This window comes from Pongo abelii, chromosome X, assembly GCF_028885655.2.
Source record: "Pongo abelii isolate AG06213 chromosome X, NHGRI_mPonAbe1-v2.0_pri, whole genome shotgun sequence".
Classification (NCBI taxonomy): domain Eukaryota; kingdom Metazoa; phylum Chordata; class Mammalia; order Primates; family Hominidae; genus Pongo; species Pongo abelii.
This window is the reverse complement of record NC_072008.2, coordinates 11,750,486-11,769,492: the sequence shown is the minus strand read 5'-3', so window position 1 is coordinate 11,769,492 and position 19,007 is coordinate 11,750,486. Positions and strand designations below refer to the sequence as shown.

Genomic DNA, 19,007 nt, shown 5'->3' with positions numbered 1-19,007 from the left:
ATTCATTTATTGACTCCTTCCTTTTAATGGTCAAATCAGACTCTATTATCTGTAGTTCCTTGTTATTGCTCATGGCATTTGATTTCCTCAAATGCTTTGTAAATTTTGTCTGCAACCCTATATTTAGAACAAACTGTATTCTATAGGGCTCCTTTACTCAGCCTATTAGCTTTTGTGGTCATTTGCCAAGGCTCTACAGGGTTCAAAGTTTCTAGACCAGAAGGTACATTAGTCCCTCAGCCCCACACTTCTTGAGTATATGGAAATGCAAACAAGAGATACTCAGCACAAATACACACTATGTATCCTTCACAATATTCCTGAAGGAAAGCGGTTTATATAGGCTAGGCCAGGTGCCTGCACACGATGGACTGCAAAACATCTCCCACCTGCTGCCTGTTTTTGCAAGGCCTGCAAAGATGAGAATGGTTTTTGAATTTTTAAGTGAGTGAAAAATACAAATAATATTTTGTGACATGTGAAAAAGATGCAAAATTCAAATTTCAGTGTTAATAAACAAATATTTATAGGGACACACCATGCCCATTTGTGTACATATTGTCTGTGGCTACCCTTATCCTACAAAAGCAGAGTCGAGCAACTGCAACAGAGACCATATGGCCCACAAAGCCTAAAATATTTACTATCTGGCCCTTTGCAGAAAGCGCTTGCTGGGCTAGGTCATCTAATTGAAATCATCTCTGTTTGAAAGTGAAAGTACAGTCCACAGCTGTGTGTCAAAGTCTTCTGCCTATATGAAGAAAAACTTAGAGTGTACAAAATAAAAAGGAAAGACTGTGATTGCCAATCCCTTAAGATACCAAGGAAACTTTTTAAAAATTTCCCCAGTTTTACACTTGCCCATAATTTCTTCAGTGAAACATGCCATTCTCTAATGTGGCCACCAGATGGAGACTCCAATAACGGCCTAATGGTACATCAAAATTTACTTACCAAGATACCCTATGCATAATTTTAAAACAACACTTTGCAAACAGTGTGAATAGAGAGATCAACTAAATCATGTCAAACTAATAATAGCCTTGGTAAGGAAACAGTCTGCAGCCCAATAGCTTTTGAGGAGGTGGGAGCACCCCTGGAGTTAGTCTATGCTTGATCTTATCAATGGTCTCAAACTGTAACGTACAAAGAATCACCTAGAATACTTGCTAAAAAGGCAGACTCTCAAGCCACGCTGTTAGAGAGTCTGAGTCAGCAAAAATGAACAATGCATTTTTTTAAAAACAAGCCTACATTTGATTCTGATGTAGGTGATCTAATGACCACAGATATAAAGGTACTGATTTCAGGAGATTTCTTCTCTGTAGGCCTGAATAAACAGGTGGCTGATTGTGCAAATTACAAGGTCCAATGAGTGCAAGGGCATTTGGCACCACTTCATGGGCAGGGGTTCAAACTTGTGGTCAGGGGTGGAGAAAGCTCTGTCTCCAATTTCAGCACCCAGGGAGAAAGTCAGAAAGGATTGTCAAGGCCCCATTCAAATGGAATGGCCCTCAGGCAGGGCGAGGCTGACCTGGCAGCCTGAATGTTGAAGTTTCTGTAGCTCGTTTAGAAGAGGAAGTCAGGGAAAACATGTCCTAGTGGTATTTTTTCTTTTATGATCTTCTTGTGGACCCCTTGTCTTAATTCACTGATTTAAAGCATTACATCATCTGGCAGTCACACCTGTAGTCCCAGCACTTTGGGAGGCCGAGGTGGGCAGATCGCTTGTGCCCAGGGGTTCGAGACCAGGCTGGGCAACATGACAAATTCCCATCTCTACAAAAATAAAAAATAAATAAGTAAATAATAAAGCAATACATCCATTCTGAAAACTAACCTCTCGTTATAAAGTGAAGGGTAAGTGCAAAAACTTCTATATCTCACACATACTGATTCTCTTAAGCGCCTTCTTTCTTTTCCAAGTGTAATCTTCAAAGCAGCTTCCACAACATGGACAAACCCTATAACAGCCTGGTCTGAGGCATTTTTAGGTGATTTTTGTTTGCAGGACCCTAGATTTTCTATCTTAGAACCACTATGACGAACTTATACACGTGCTCAATAAGTGGCTGCTCAATAAGTGATTCTTTCATTAAATGAAAGAATCAAATGAAGAAAAAAGTTTTCTCTTAAAAGGAACAAAATCCAATTTTTAATGGCTCCATGCACTTTCTGCATCATTTCCTTCAGGAGCATAGAGAATGGAGAAGTGTACAAAACCTCACTTGGTTAAAAACTCCTATGTCTTTATTTCCAGTCTTGTTCTCTCTTTAAGTCTTCAGTTGCCTGCTAGATATTTCTACATACATGCCAAAGACTACAGCAAAACTAAGCTCACCATCTTCTTCCAACATCTCCTAGAATCATCACCATTTTTCTAGTCAAGCATGCACAAAAACTTGGAGTCATCTTTACTTGTCTGCTTTTTCTCATCCACTGTCTTGCTGGCTTTGTGCTGTATTAACTTAACTCAGCTGAGCCTAGGTTTCACAGCATCCCCTTTGCCATTTGATTCTAGGCAATACTGGCCACCCAGGACAGTTTGTGTGCAACTTGGAAATTGGAATTGAAGCAGAAGTCATATCTTGTACACTCTGAAGGTTTGAGCAGGGCTTCTGCACATTGTCACTGATCTGCTGACATGAGATCTGCTGACATGAGGCCAGCACCTGCACCACAGCTCCGCCAGCTCCTTCTGATGTCCCCCTCAGCTTCCCCAAGGCCTGGGCCAAGTGCGCAGACAGCTGGCTCTGTTGCAATGGGCATCAGTCTCACGAACAGTGTCAGGCTTTCCTTTCAGATTCCTCATCTTTGTAGATTGCTTCACCAACTCCCACAATTGCATCAGCCTTATCCACTATAAATGCATCCGTTATCCATTCCTCTCTCTTAGTCTACTTCTGCTGCCATAGCAAGATACCTCAAATTGGGTAGCTTAAACAACAGAAATTTATTTCTCACAGTTCTGGAGGCTGGAAATCCAAGATCAGGGTGCCAGCAGGGTCGGGTTCTGGTGAGGGCCCTCTTCCTGGCTTTCAGACAGCCACCTTCTCACTGTGTCCACACGTGGTAGAGGGCAGAGAGTGCAAGTTCTCTGGTGCCCCTTCTTATGAGGGCAGTCATCCTATCATGAGGAGCACACCCTCATGACCTCATTTAAACCTACTCACCTCCCAAAGATCCCACATCCAAATACCATCACATTGGGGGTTGGGACTTCAACATACAAATTTGGGGGGTAACAATTCAATCCATCACACTCTGCTAGCAGTTTTCTTTCCCTCATTGAATCCTGATGGTTACAGCTCTTGTCATTACTCAGGAAGTCCTATAAGATGTTGCAATTTTGTCTACGTGCTTCTTTTTTTTTTTTTTTTTTTTTGAGATGGAGTCTCACTGTTGCCTAGGCTGGAGTGCAGTGGCGCGATCTCGGCTCACTGAAGGCTCCACCTCCTGGGTTCACGCCATTCTCCTGCCTCAGCCTCCTGAGTAGCTGGGACTGCAGGCACCCGCCACCACGCCTGGCTAAATTTTTTTGTATTTTTAATAGAGACGGGGTTTCACCGTGTTAGCCAGGATGGTCTCGATCTCCTGATCTCGTGATCTGCCCACCTCGGCCTCCCAAAGTATCTGCTTCTTGTTTCCACTGCCTTTGCCATCACTCCAGTTCAGAGCCTCTCCCCTGAATGTGGATCTCTGCAGGAACTTTTTGGATCAGCCACTACCCCTAGTTTCAGGGGCCACTAATCCATCTCGCTCCTGCTGAATCATTCTGGTCTCAAAAACCTCAGTGTCTCTCTGTCTCACCAAATTCAGTTCAAATGTCTTTGTTTTTCAAGGAATTTCTTTTTTTAAACCTATACCTTCTTATTTATTTGTTAATACACACGTGTGGCAAGTTCCTTGGACTCTCTGTGCCTCAGTTTCCTTAGCCACAAAATGGGACATATTAATGGTGTCCACTCCAGAGGGTTGTTGTGTTAAATGAGTTAACTTATGTGAAGCATCTAGAAGACTGCCTGTCTTCCTCTTAAAAAGCTCTGCAAGAGTTAGCTATTAGTATGAGCCATTATTATTCCCATGGCATAGCCTCTGAACTAGCCCATGGATGCTCCAGGCTCTGCTTTTGTGTCTTTTTTGTTTGTTTGTTTGTTTGAAACAAAGTCTCACTCTATCGCCCAGGCTGGACTGCAGTGGCATGATGTCAGCTTACCGCGCCTCCCGGTTTCGAGTAATTCTTCTGCCTCAGCCTTCCAAGTAGCTGGGACTACAGGCACATGCCACCATGCCCGGCTAATTTTTGTATTTTTAGCAGAGATGAGGTTTTGCAACGTTAGCCAGGCTGGTCTGGAACTCCTGACCTCAGGTGATCCACCCACCTTGGCCTCCCAAAATCCTCCCCGGGATTACAGGTGTGAGCCACCACACCCAGCCTTTGTGTCTATACTCATGTTGAGCAACCATGCCACCTCAAAAGATAAAATGACATCTATCAAGAATAAGCAATTAAGATAGAGGAAAGACTACTAGAACATATGTTGGGTCTGCGCTGGACTTGTCAGTCATACTAACCTGGAAAGTGCGAAGTTCCCTCCTAGTGGGCCACACCCCGTCCACAGTGCCTTGAAGGAGAATCTGTGACAGTCTGTTCTTAGCATGAGGTAGCCACCTGGGTGGGGGTAGGGTGGTCCAAGAACAAAGAGTGGAGTTTCCATAGCTTGGGGAGACCTCTGAGGTGGCCTGGTGTAAAGGCTTTGCCTAATGCAGTCGTGGGAACTCACTAGGCTGGTGAGACTAGCTCCCAGTGGAATCTGGATAGAAGAATACAGTGTGCATTAACCAGTTAGAACATGGGGAATCATGGAACACACGGAAGGAAGCAGAGGTGTCCATGAGGGAGATGTCAGAGGAGCCATGGAAGATGAGAGGGAAGTGTCCTAAAAGCAGCCTGGGGGCCTAGGCAGAAGAACATTTCTGCCCCAATATTGTTTATTGCTTCTTATAATAACTCCTCCTTTTCCAAAGGCCTTCTTGGAACCCCAAGAGGCTAAATCCAGAGGGCCATTTTTGAGGAGTTCAAGGAACAGAGGATGGAGAAAGACATACACTGAGAGGTAACTGTCTCTCAGGGAGTTTGAATGAGGCTGATGGAGTCATGACTAAAGGGCTGTATTTGTCCAACCAGCCCTGCTCCCCATTGCCCCACCATCAGCCAGGCTTCCTTTCGCAAATATAAAGTAGAGATATGTAAGAGTCAAAGGTAGGCAGGACACAGGGCCTGGGAAGCGTTGGTGTGACGTTTTTGTCCTCCATGTTGGTATTGGATTGCTGTATTGGTTTCTAAGGGCAGCTGTAACAAGACACTACAGACTGGGTGGCTTTAAAGCAGCAGATACTTATTGTCTCACAGTTTTAGAGGCCAGAAGTCTGAGATGAAGGTGTTGGCAGGGCCATGCTCCTTCCGAAGCACCTAGGGGAGACCCCTTCCTTGGCTCTTTCAGCCTCTGGTGTTGCTAGAAGTCCTTGGCATTCCTTGGCTTGTAGGGCATCACTCTAATCTCTGCCTCTGTCATCACATGGCTATCTTCTCACTGTGTCTCCCCCTTTTTTATAGGGACATCAGTCATATTGGATTAAGAACCCTTCCTACTCCAGTAGACTTCATCTTAACTAGTGACATCTGCAACCACCCTGTTTCCAAATAAGGTCACATTCTGAGGTACTGCAGCTTAGCAATTCAACATATTTTGTTGGGGGACAAAATCCAATCCATAATAATAGCTAAGTTTCTTTTTTTCAAATTATTTTGAGTTATAAAGGTTCATTCATGATGGCAAGATGCAGGATGCCATCTGTCCACTGATAGTTGTCTGCCCCTTCGATCATGTGCTGTGGTCACGGTGAGGCAGCTGCCCCACCCAGCATTACGTTTTCCAGCTTCCTTTGCTTCCAGTTGTAACCACATGACTAGTTCTCACCACTGATGTGTGGATAGAGTTGAGGTTTGTCAGTTCAGTTTAAGTCTTCAAAGACGCTGGTACCTTTTCTATTCTCTTTTCCTGAGGCAGAGGACTTGAGGCATTAGGGGATAGCAGAACTCCATGGAGGATAACTGCCTGCCCAGTGACCAAAAATATTCAAGTTGGTTTTTTATGGAAGTGAGAATTAAGCTTCTCTCTTGTCTAATTTAGCCATTGAACTTAAGTAGTTTACTTGTTATAGCCACCCGCAGCAACTTAACTGTTTCATTCAAAAGACCCAATTGTTTTTCCTTTCATCATTTTCTCACAGAAGTTGATATTCTGCTAAATGCTCCTTTAAATTCCAATATGATTTTAAACTAATCTTGAAGGAAAGCAAAAACATATTATATCATCCTAACTTTGGACAAGCTATAGGGATAGATAGATATTATATACTATATTTCCTATGAAGTAAAAAGTTGCTTACATAGTACAGATATATCAGTTATATTAGGAACTTCCTTTTGAAAAACTAATTTTTTGCTTAATTTTCTATTGCTGTTAATAATGCCGTAACCCATGGTCTTTATACTACACAAATAAGGAGAAGCTAAGGGTGATAGAGGAGGTAATGTGTTCTTCTCGGGTCACTTTTTCATTTATCATTCGAATATCATGCAGTCCTACCCGGTTTTGGGATGAGAATAGAAGGATATTTTAATTTCCAAATGCACAGACTTTTAGGCAAATATCTGTCTGTGTGTCTGTTTGTTAAATCCTTTTGGCTCAGACATCTCTGGTGACTTGTTCTGGCACCATTCACATTTTAGTATCTCAAGAATAACAGGAAGAAGCTTAAGAGACTTCTCAGGAGAAAAGGCAACTTCATGCCATATGGAGATTTAAGAATAAAACACTCATGCTGAAGGCTTAGAGATGGCAGGTGGTCTTTATAAAGGAACATTCTGTGGGTTCTGACAGATTTACCTATTGCAGAGGTTCTCCACATGGAGCAATTCTGCCCCCTCTGGGGATCAGTTAGCAATGTCTGGAGATAAGTTTCGTTGTGACAACTGTTTTGGGGGTCGGGGGCTGCTACTGGACTCTAATGAGTAGAGACCAGTGACATTGATGAACATCCTACCATGTACAGGTCATTCCCCCAATAAAGAATTGTCCAGTTCCAAATTTCAGTCCTGCAAAAGTTGACAAACCCTGACTGGGAGTAACACGTGAAAATTAACTATGTCTACATACTCCTTTGATGAAGTTTGCTTTATTCTCAAAGCTGAAGTTTCAAGCAGAATAATTGTGAAAATCCTAAGAATGATATTGACTAGCTTTCATTGAAATCTATGTGCCCAAGCACTGTGATAACTGCTTTACACAGCAAGGAGTGCTTTACAAATTTATAAATCTCAGCTTTGCTCTTTTTTTTTTTTTTGAGATGGAGTCTCACTCTGTCAACCAGGCTGGAGTACAGTAGTGAGATCTCAGCTCACTGCAACCTCCACCTCCCACGTTCAAGCAATTTTCCTGCCTCAACCTCCCAAGTAGCCGGGATTACAGGCATATGCCACCATGCCCAGCTAATTTTTGTATTTTTAGTAGAGACGTGGTTTCACCATGTTGGCTAGACTGGTCTCGAACTCCTGACCTCAGGTGATCTGCCCCCCTGCAACCTCCCAAAGTGCTGGGATTACAGGCGTGAGCCACCATGCCCGGCCCTCGGCTTTGCTTGTAATGCAGAAAATAAAGATAAGAATCTAGGAAACAGAAAATTAGAGACATTTTTTAGAGTAAATTTAGATTTAATTGAAAATCACAGAAACACTGAATTAAACCATCAAAGAAGCCCAACTTTGTGAATGCTAATACTTTTAGAGGAAAAATTATCATAAAAACACTGAGTCAAGCAAAATATTACTCAAACATAAATGAGTTAAGAATAGTATATCTTTCTGAAGAATATTTAGCCCTGTGAGAAAACATGCACAAGATAATGTTCAATAAAAAATATTAAGCTGGGCACAGTGGCTCATGCCTGTAATCTCAGCACTTTGGGAGGCTGAGGCAAGTGGATCATTTGAGGCCAGGAGTTCGAGACCAGCTTGGTCAATATGGTAAAACCCAATCTCTACTAAAAATACAAAAATTAGCTGGGCATGGTGGTGCGTGCCTGTAATCCTAGCTACTCAGGAGGCTGAGGCAGAAAAGTCGCTTGAACCTGGGAGGCAGAGGTTGCAGTGAGCAGAGATTGCACCACTGCACACCAGCCTGGGCGACAGTGAGACTGCATCTCAGAAAAAAAAAGATAATAATTCAGCTACAAAACTTAAAAGTATGATTCCAGTTCACAGCTATGCTTTTTTGATGAATGAATACATTGATAAAAATATTGGAGAGAAAATATACCATAATGAAATACACTGAAATGTTGTCTCTAGGTAATGAGATTTGTTTCTTCTTTACTGTTTCAATTATTGTGTAAATTTTCCAAATCGAGCATGTATTATGCACTACAAGGGAGGTAGATAAAGGAACTAGGGGAGAGAGACGAAATCCTTTGGACAGAAACTATTTTGACAACATCAGTGATAAAAGATATGCTCTTGATTGAACCATTTATGACTGTTTATATTGGCTGTATTCATGAATTGTATGGAATAGCTCTGGTGGAATAAATGACTTTCTTAAGTAAATGTAAGCGAAACATGACTAATTAGTTCACCTAACCAAATGTGCTTTGGAAGCGTTCATTTTCATTATGCTGTATTTATTTTTGTTGGGTTTTCTCTGGAAAGCATATGAAAAAGAGGGGGAAAGAAACATTTCAAACATTAGATACAACTATTTCAAATATTCATAGGCTAAATAGAGGAAAAAAGTGAGAAAAATGTCTTACCTATTTAGTACTTGTGTTTAATAGTTCCTTTACTAATGAGTGTAAGAACTGACTGTTAAGAGAAATTTTCTTTTACCTACCATTTTCTAAATTCCAATTTGAGAGCTTTTACAATTCAGATATCTTAGAACTCTGGCTTTTGACCACAAAAGCCTAAGATAAATAGTATGGAACATAAAACAAAACAAAACAAAACAAAAAAACTCAGTAGTCTGAGCTTTGATGTTGGGAATGCAGCACGACACACTCAGATTCAGGAATCCTTTCTGCTCAGTTGCAAGCACAGATTAAAAGACTCCAGTCCAAATATAGGAATAGTCTCCCCAAAAATGAGAAATCTTCTTTTCCAGAATGAAGCCAACAGAATTGTGAAAACTAGTTGGAAATTTTGTATCGAGTTTACACAGAGGCCATTCCAATTAGGGATGCTAAGAATAAGAGACCCATTTCTCGTTATTCTTTATCATTATTAAAAAAAACAGTGAATCAACATTTGTGCTCAAGTGCTGGTAGCCAGTGTTTCTCAACCAGGGTTACTTTTAACCCTCAGGTTACATTTGGCAAGGTCTGGAGATATTTTTTAGTTGTCACAACTGGGGGATGGGACTTGCTACTGGCATCTCTTGGGTAGAGTCCAGGAACGCAACTTTAAAGTATGCATTCAGTAAATACAGATCTCATCGATGTTGATCCTAATCCCAAACTGGATTTAGAATTTTTTTTTTTTGAGATGGAGTCTCCCTCTGTTGCCCAGACTGGAGTGCAGTGGCATGATCTCGGCTCACTGCAGCCTCTGCTTCCTGGGTTCAAGCGATTCTCCTGCCTCAGCCTCCCAAGTAGCTGGGATTACAGGTGCCTGCCACCACACCTGGCTGATATTTGTATTTTCAGTAGAGACAGGGTTTTGCCATGTTGGCCAGGCTGGTCTTAGTCTCCTGACCTCAAGCAATCCACCCACCTGGGCTTTCCAAAGTGCTGGGATTACAGGTGTGAGCTACTGCACCGTCCCGGATTTAGAATTTTTAAGGCATCTGTTACTGCGAATTAATTGATAGAAGCCCTGAAATCATGAATCTAGGATAGTCAGACATAAACCATGTAACTTCTCATTGTAAAAGTGGATAGGTTTTTATTATCTAAATTCATGTACATTTGTTCCTATGTAGGGATTTTTCTTATACTGAAGCATGGACTTAAATAGATTATTATTAAATTAGGAAGTATGCCAATCAGTAAGCTATTGTATCTCAGCTCAATCCCAGTCTTCCACACTCCTCTTGGATGCTGGAGCTGAGAGTCTTTTGCCAGTTGGCTCCCTAGTAGGTTCAACCAAAACCACAGATGCAGGGAGACTTTGAGGCTGGAGGAGGCAGAAGGGGCCTGCTCTTTACTGCCTGCTTGTTCCTGTCAGTGTCATCCCAGCGATGGCTCTATGCCTGACAGTGGCAGTTCGTTCGTTTCCAGGGTTTGTTTTTCATATCTCTAGAACCAGTCTCATTGTACCTCCTCAAAGACACTAGCATCAGCCAAGCAGTGTCCCCTCTTCAGAAGTCTGGAGCCCATTCCTATGTGGCCTCTCCTCTGATGTCCTAGGCTCTGATAACCCCAAACTCTTCCCTTTGTTCCCTCAGCCCAAGAGTGGTAGCTGCTTCTTGAAGTTACTGCTTCTACCTTATCTCAGTGGCCCTTTATGTCCCTTCAGTACTCCCATACCTGTTCAATCAATTTCTTAGATTAAATTCTTTCTGTTCACATACTTGATTTGGTTTTCATTTTCCTGACTGGACCCTGATTGAAAATTTAAACCTTGTACAAAAGTTTATCACAGTATAGTTGTTTATCCTGATCTGAAATAGGAAGATGTATAAAAAACATAACTTTCAATCATTTGACTTGATTTATTACACAACAAAACCACCAGAAAATCAATGAGACAACAGACACAGCCACCGGTATTGTTACTTATAGTCTGCTATTTTATACACGACATCTTCAGGCTGACTGAAAATAATAGCACATATTGAAACGTGCATTCCGTTTCACCACTGAAAGTCTTTGGACAGTCTTCCTTGGTCATTCAGGATTTTGGTGAGTTTTTCTACTTCCCTTTAGGACCTACCAAGCACTCTTTTAGGTTCATAAAGGGTTAGCAGCCATAATTATTGTATCTGACATCACTGATGCCCAACTACTCTTCCTATTATTGAGAGCAACCAGATACAAAATAAAAACTTACTATGCTCAGGGGATAGCCCAACTCTACTCCTGAACAACAGGACTTTGGGAAGAGGTACTTAAGAAAGGCTGTTTGAATCTTGAGTCTTTCTAAAACAGGACCAATGGCACTGTGTTGTAAATATTGATGGAGCCTCCAAGTAGAGCCCATGCTCTGTGTTTTGCTTTCCCCATATATAAAATATGTAAAAATGAGCCAACTGACCAGATGACCTTGAAGTGACTTCCAACACTGACTCCTCTTAAAAGCTGTGATGGTTACTAAAAACTTTCTGGTAGCCATAAGGTTTGCTGGAATGATTGGAGGGTAATATGGAGCCTAATGTCTGGCTGGCTTATATAGAAAGAAAGATGGACAAAGATAAATCCCACATGGAATTGAGTAAACTAAGAGAGGAGGGCATAGAAGGGAAGGGTTTGATAGAAAGACATGATGCAGGAACCAAAGAGTGCCCCAGAAAATTCATTTGGACAGCTGCCCCCTGCTCCAGAGTCTTCTGGGAAAGCTCAAAAGTTGACCCCTGCAGTCACAACTACACTGCCCTTGACAGTTTTCTTTCCCTAACCCAACTTCTTGGAGATAGGGTTCCTGCCCTCAAAGACATCATAACGTGCATGGAAAAGATTGAGCTGTAATTCAATGTCTTAGTCCATTTTATGCTGCTACAACAAAATACCTAAAACTGGATAATTTTAAAACAACAGAAATTTATTTCCTCACTCTTCTGGGGGATGAGAAGTCTAAGATCAAGGTGCTAGCATCTAATCTGGTGAGGGCCTTATTGTTATATCTTCATGTGGCAGAAGGTAAAGGGGCATGCTGGCCAAACCCTGCATGAAGCCAAGCCTCTTTTATAAGAGCCTTAATCCCATTAATGAGGGAGGAGCCCTCATAGCCTAATCATCTCTTAAAGACCCTACCTCTTGATTCTATCACATTGACAACACCTGAATATCGGAGAGGACACATTCAAACCATAGCACTCAATAACTGCATGATGATAATAAGCGTAAATGAATGAACAACTCATCATATCTGCAGTGGTGGTGCATTTTAACTAAGAAAGGCATCAAAGATATCATTTGATTGAATTTTGGGGAAGTGTTCTAGATCAGTGGAGGTAGGGAGGGACTGTTGAGATAGGGAACAGCATGAACAAGAGTTCATGTTCTTGTGGTTCATGGTTGAATGTGGGGAAATGTCTGACCTGTCTGGGGGAATGCTCTGTGGGGAATTAGTTGGATTGGCAGCCCTGAAAGGAGGAGGTATATGTGATTATTTATGCTAGAAATGTGGCCTATGGCTAGGTCTGGAGACCTTATATGCTATGCTGGGAGCAGAATTTATTCTATAGCCAAAGGGAAGCTATTGGATGATTTTAATGAGGGAAGTGACATGAACAGCTCTGTGCTTTAGAAAAATGCCTCTGTAGCAATGAGAAGGACAGATTGGAGCAGAGGGGAATTTGAGAGACCCAAGGGAGGAGACATCTTTTTATCCAGGTGGGACAAGGTAAAGCCATGAGCCAAAGTGATGGCTGTGGAGGCAGAGAAAAGGAGATTCAAGTGGACCAGCAAAAAAAAAAAAAAAAAAAAAAAAAAAAATCGGTTGAAAATGGAAGCTGGGAGAAATGGGAAATGACAACTGAATGAAAGATCCTTGACAAAATGATAAATATAAGCATAGTGGGTGAGGACAGTTTTACCTTCTCTCTTTCCTCCAATGACCCTCTTACCATCACTTTCCACCATGCTTTGTGCATAATAGGCACTCAAATATTTGCTGAATTATTTCATTAATTAAGCTAACCTTTTATGCTATTCTCACACCTTTATTCTACAGATAAATTGTTTTAACTTTGGTTTTATTTGTAGCATTTGAATTTCTGTAGTAGATAAGGATAATTCATGACACATTAAAATATTGACATGTCAGGAAGAGGAAGCCTTCTTTTTCTTTTCTTTCCCTTCTCTTCCAGTGTTTTTTTGGAAATTCACTTTGATATTCTAATCAAAATGTAAAAACCAAAAAATGGATAGACAGCAGAGTTGTTAGGTGTTTATTATAATAAATGTGCAAATTGCCAAGTTTCCCTTCAGTAGAAAACAAGATGACTTTGGGAGGCCAAGGCGGGTGGATCACCTGAGGTCAGGAGTTCAAGACCAGCCTGGCCAACATGGTGAAACCCTGTCTCTACTAAAAATATAAAAACTATCCGGGTGTGGTGGTGGATGCCTGTAATCCCAGCTACTTGGGAGGCTGAGACAGGAGAATTGCTTGGACCCAGGAGACAGAGGTTGCAGTGAGCTGACACAGTGCCACTGCACTCCAGCGTCAGCGACAGAGTGAGACTCTGTCTCAAAAAACAAACAAACAAAAACAAACAACAACAACAACAACAAAACAAACAAACAAAACCAGATGAAAACCTAGTGGTGACAACTGAATTTGGTGTGGGAAGGTTGGCGACACCGTGGGAATGTCAGCATTGTGCTTCTGTGGGGCCCAAATTGTCCTCAGAATGGTAATAATAATGAGTAGACACTGAATTAAATAGTAGACATCAACCTGCTAGAAATCACGTTGTGGATATTGGTCACAGGTGCTACTATATTAAGTGCTGTTTAGAAACCAGTTTTGAGTTTTGCTTGGAATTTATTTGTTCTTGAGTGTTTTATAACTTGTTTTTCAAAAAATTAAATAGTGGATTAAATGGAGAGTGATTGCTAATGAGCACAGGGCTTCTTTTGGAGGTGATGAAAAAGTTCTGGAATTTGTGTGACGGTTGCACAACTTTGTGAGCATAATAAAAATCCCTGAATTTGAATTTGAATCATAATTTTAGCTAATGTTTTGATTATCATTTTATGTTCTATTAACCAGATCAAAAACTTGTTTCACTTGATTTTTAGTAGATTTTATTTCATTTTATTGTTATTTTTGAATAGTTCTTTGATTTACTTGGTTCAAAAGGCAAAATACACGAAACATTATTCCTCAAGAAGTTTTACTCCTATGAATATTTATTCTTATTTTCCACCTTTTCTTTACAAAAGGTGGTGTTCTATATATATATACACACACATTGTTCAGTGCCTTGGATTTTTCACTCAACAATATGACCTGGACATCTTCCCACATTGGAACTTAGAGAACTTCCTAGTCCTTGGATTTGCAGTTGCATGGTATTCCACTAGTGGAAGTAAGACAACTTATTGAATCAGTCCCCTGAATCATCTGATTTTTAAAATATGAAGATATAATTAAATAGAATTTTGAAATGTCAGTGGATAAAGAATACACACACAACTCACATGTATATCTGGTTTGAAATATTTTGGCTTATGGAATGATCAGAGAAAAGAAATTTGTTACTTATAGGCTCCAAAATAATAATTTATAAAAGAAATCCTGTAAAAACTAATTTTGTTATTTATTTATTTATTTATTTATTTATTTATTATTATACTTTAGGTTTTAGGGTACATGTGCGCAATGTGCAGATTAGTTACATATGTATACATGTGCCATGCTGGTGCGCTGCACCCACCAACTCGTCATCTAGCATTAGGTATATCTCCCAATGCTATCCCTCCCCCCTCCCCCCACCCCACAACAGTCCCCAGAGTGTGATGTTCCCCTTCCTGTGTCCATGTGTTCCCATTGTTCAATTCCCACCTATGAGTGAGAATATGCAGTGTAAAAACTAATTTTGAATCAAAATGCATAGCAGTTATAGAAAAGAAAAAAATCAATGTGCATAGAGCAATTATGATCTAATATTTTAAACGAGGATATGTTTCTTATTAGACTTTATTAAAGCTCAAATTATGTAATGGTGGCTATTCTGTAACTTTACATTTAAAAGTAGAATAACTAAAGCCTTTTGTGTTAGCAAATTAATTTTTTGAAATTTTATTCCTTTATCCTGAGTTGATGTCAAGATTTCAAAAACAAAAGCAACATACTTTCATTGATTGTAGCAAAGCAGAAACATAATTAAATATCAGATTAAAGCTCAAACCATGAAAAATGATCTAATGTTTTCCTTTCACATTTATTAGGAAAACAATCAAAAGCCTTTTCTAATATTAAAGTTATTTTTTGAAGTCTTACTCAAAGGAATCCTAGATTAATCATAGATTTAAAAGTCCGCCCATTCGTGCCTGGGGTTGAGGTTCTCCCTCGCCTAGGCAGAGGTGGGAGCTTATTGGGGCTGCTGTGGCCCTGCTTCCTCCTCCCCATTTCTACGCTCCTGGGACCATGTCTGCACTGGTGGGTGCTAGAGCCAGGAGAGACTTTTGAGATAATGTACAATCTCCTCATTTTACGTATGAAGAAACTGGGGCTTAGGGAAGAAAATGAAGTTGTCCAGGTCACTCAACTAGTGGTAATGCCAGGACCAAGGTGAAGATGCCTGGAGGTGTCAGGGCTGTGGGGACCACATTGCTCCAAGCCAATGATGATACAGGACTGTCAATGAAGTCTGGCACAGCTGTTGCTTCCGGTGTTCAGAATGCCAGGATTCCCTCACCTGGTGGTACTACGAGAAGGACGGGAAGCTCTACTGCCACAGGACTACTAGGAGACATTTGGGGAGTTCTGTCATGGGTGCTCCCTGCTGATGACATGGCCCATTATAGTGGCTGGAGATGTTACAGTAGGTGGTTAATCAAACATGTGCAGGGCAGGAGAGGGCTCCTCCACACCAGGAATGTCAGGCGACCATTAGGTGATGGTTGGGCAGTTGTTAACCGTCTCTCTAAAATAATAGTTGGTTGCAGCTCGTACCAGGGAAAGGCAGTCTCCCAACACATTAAAAAAACCCTGAAACTGGTGATCAGCAGCTTCCTGATAAGATCTCAGGAGTTGGGTGAGTGGGCTCAAGGATGTGCAGTGCAAGGCAAAATGGTGGAGTTTAACTGGTCTATGACCTTCCTCTAGGAATGCTCGACTGGTAAGGGGAAAAGCACCTCAAGTGAGCATGTGCACAACTTCAGTAAACACACTGTGCATGCAGCCCCTCCCAAGTGTTAGCAGCCCACTGCGCATGCAGACAGCCCACCCCAAGGGAAGAATCAAGGGAGACAAGATGCAGACCCCAGAAGAATGCCAACATGTAAAACCCCAAGTCAAAGGTCAAACTGAACACTTGATCTCTGAAGTCTCCTGCTTGGCCCTCTTCCAAGTGTGCTTTACTTCCTTTCATTCCTGCTCTAAAGCTTTTTAATAAACTTTCATTCCTGCTCTGAAACTTGCCTTGGTCTCTCACTCTCTCTTATGCCCCTCAGTCGAATTATTTCTTCTGAGGAGGAAGAATTGAGGTTGCTGCAGACCCATGCAGATTTGCTGCTGCTAATAGGGAGTTCAAGTACCATCCAGAATGCTTTGCCTGTATGAGCTGTAAGGTGACCATTGAGGATGGGGATGCATACGCCCCGGTGCTGCGTGTCACCCTATACTGTGGAAAGTGCCACAATGAGGTGGTGCTGGCACCCGTATTTGAGATACTCTCCACAGAGTCCATTCAGGACCAGCTGCCCTACTCTGTCATGCTCATGTCCATGCTGGCCACCACAGAGGGCAGGCGGAGCTTCTCTGTGTCCATGGAGAATGCCTGCTCCAACTATGTTACCACCGTGCAAGTAAAAGAGGTCAACCAGATGCACATCAGTCCCAACAGCTGCAATGCCATCCACCCCAGGGACCGCATCCTGGAGATCAGTGGAACCCCCATCCACACACTCCAAGTAGAGGAGTTGGAGGATGCAATTAGCCAGATGAGCCAGACACTTCTGCTGTTGATTGAACATGACCCCGTCTCCCGGTGCCCAGCCCAGCTGCGGCTGGATGCCTGGCTCTCTCCCCACATGCAGAATGCTGGACACCCTCATGCCCTCAGCACCCTGGACACCAAGGATAATCTGGAGGGGACGCTGAGAAGATGCTCCCTAAGACTCAGTAACAGCATCTCCAAGTCCCCTAGCCCTAGCTCTCTAAAGGAGCCCCTGCTGCTCAGCCATGACGTCAGCTGCTGGGAATCCCTTTGTTGTTCCAGCACTTATTCAAAGCAGATCTTCCGGTCCTGTGACCTGATCCACGGGGAGGTCCTGGGGAAGGGCTTCTTTGGGCAGGCTATCAAAGTGACACACAAAGCCATAGGCAAAGTGATGGTCGTGAAGGAATGAATGTGATGTGATGAGGAGAACCAGAAGACTTTTCTGACTGAAGTGAAAGTGACGTGAAGCCTGGACCACCCCAATGTGCTCAAGTTCATTGACGTGCTGTACAAGGACAAGAAGCTGAACTTGCTGAGAGGACATTGAGGGGGGCATGCTGAAGGACCTTCTGCAAAGTGTGGACCCGTTCCCCTGGCAGCAGGAAGTCAGCTTGGCCAAAGGCATCGCCTCCAGAATGGCCACCACCAAGAAACGTACCTTGCACAAGAACAACTTCAAGAAGTGCTACATGGTGGTGGGAAACCTCTACTGGATGATACCTGAGATGCTGAATGGAAAGAGCTATGATGAAATGTGGTTGTATTCTCTTTTGGGATCATTCTCTGCGAGACCCTTGGGCAGGTGTATGCAGATCCTGATTTCCTTCCCCAAACACTGGACTTTGGCCTCAGCATGATGCTTTTCTGGGAGAAGTTTGTCCCCACAGACTGCCCTCCAACCTTCTTCCCCCTGGCCATGATCTACTGCAGACTGGAGCCCGAGAGCAGACTGGCATTCTCAAAACTGGAGGACTCTCTGTACCTGCGGGAGCTGGGCATCCTGCCACCTGTAGGGCTGGAGGAGTTGGACCACACTGTGAGCATGCAGTACGGCCTGATCCAAGACTCACCCCACTAGCCCTGGCCCAGCCCCCTGCAGGAGGGTGTTCCACAGCCAGCATTGCTCCTCTGTACCCCATCCCTGCTGTAAGCAGGGTTTTTCGGGCTTCCTGTGGATTGGCAGCTTGTTTAGAAGCAGAACAAGCCAGCAGGGTGTGGTGGCTCACGCCCGTAATCCCAGCAATTTGGGAGGCCGAGGCAGGCGGATCACCTGAGTTCAGGTGTTGGAGACCACCCTGACCAATATGGAGAAACCCCATCTCTATTAAAAATACAAAAAATTAGACGGGTGTGGTGGCATATGCCTGTAATCCCAGCTACTCAGGAGGCTGAAGCAGGAGAATTGCTTGAACCTGAGAGGTGGAGGTTGTGGTGAGCCGAGATCACGCCATTGTACTCCAGTCTGGGCAACAAGAGCAAAACTCCGTCTCAAAACGCAAACAAAAAGAAGCAGAACAAGCCACCTCTTCTATCTCCTCAGGAGACGAGTGGATGCAGCACCAGGAAAATGTATCTCCACAGGTTTGAGGGCCTGGTTACTGTCTGCAAATCCAGCACTCACCTGAAAGCTGTGAAGAAGACAAAAAAAGCCTGGCCTTTGGGCCAGGAGGAAATCTGTTACTCAGATCCACCCAGGAGCTTCCAGGTGGATTAGAGATTACACTAATCAGCGTGACCTGGACTTGCTAGGCAGGATCCCAGGGTGAACCTGCCTGTGAACTCTGAAGTCTATAGTCCAGCTAGGTGCAGGAGGACAAGCGGGAGTGTGGACGAAGGAAAGACTGGTGGCCAGAAGGCACTCAAAGGGTGTGAAAAGACAGTGGTGCTCCCCACTTCCACTCCAGGTCCTGCCCTTCCTGGAGCAGAGGTCGAGGGAGTAGGTTTTGAAGAGTCTTGGTGTGTGGCACAACTGGCCAGGAGTCAGGAAAAGGGCTGGCTTCTGTTCACCTGCCAGAGGGTGACTCTAGCCAGCCCAGGGACAACATCAATGTGAGGGGAAGCTTCTACCTCATGTTTTCAAACCTAATTACCCGAGACTGGCTGAGAACTTATGGGCAACAA

At 42.9% G+C, this 19,007-nt stretch overlaps 1 pseudogene; it reads left to right on the top strand.

The window, feature by feature from the left end:
- Positions 1-15,370: 15,370 nt before the first annotated feature.
- Positions 15,371-17,974, top strand: LOC100449614 (LIM domain kinase 2-like; annotated as a pseudogene).
- The last annotated feature ends 1,033 nt before the right edge of the window (positions 17,975-19,007 follow it).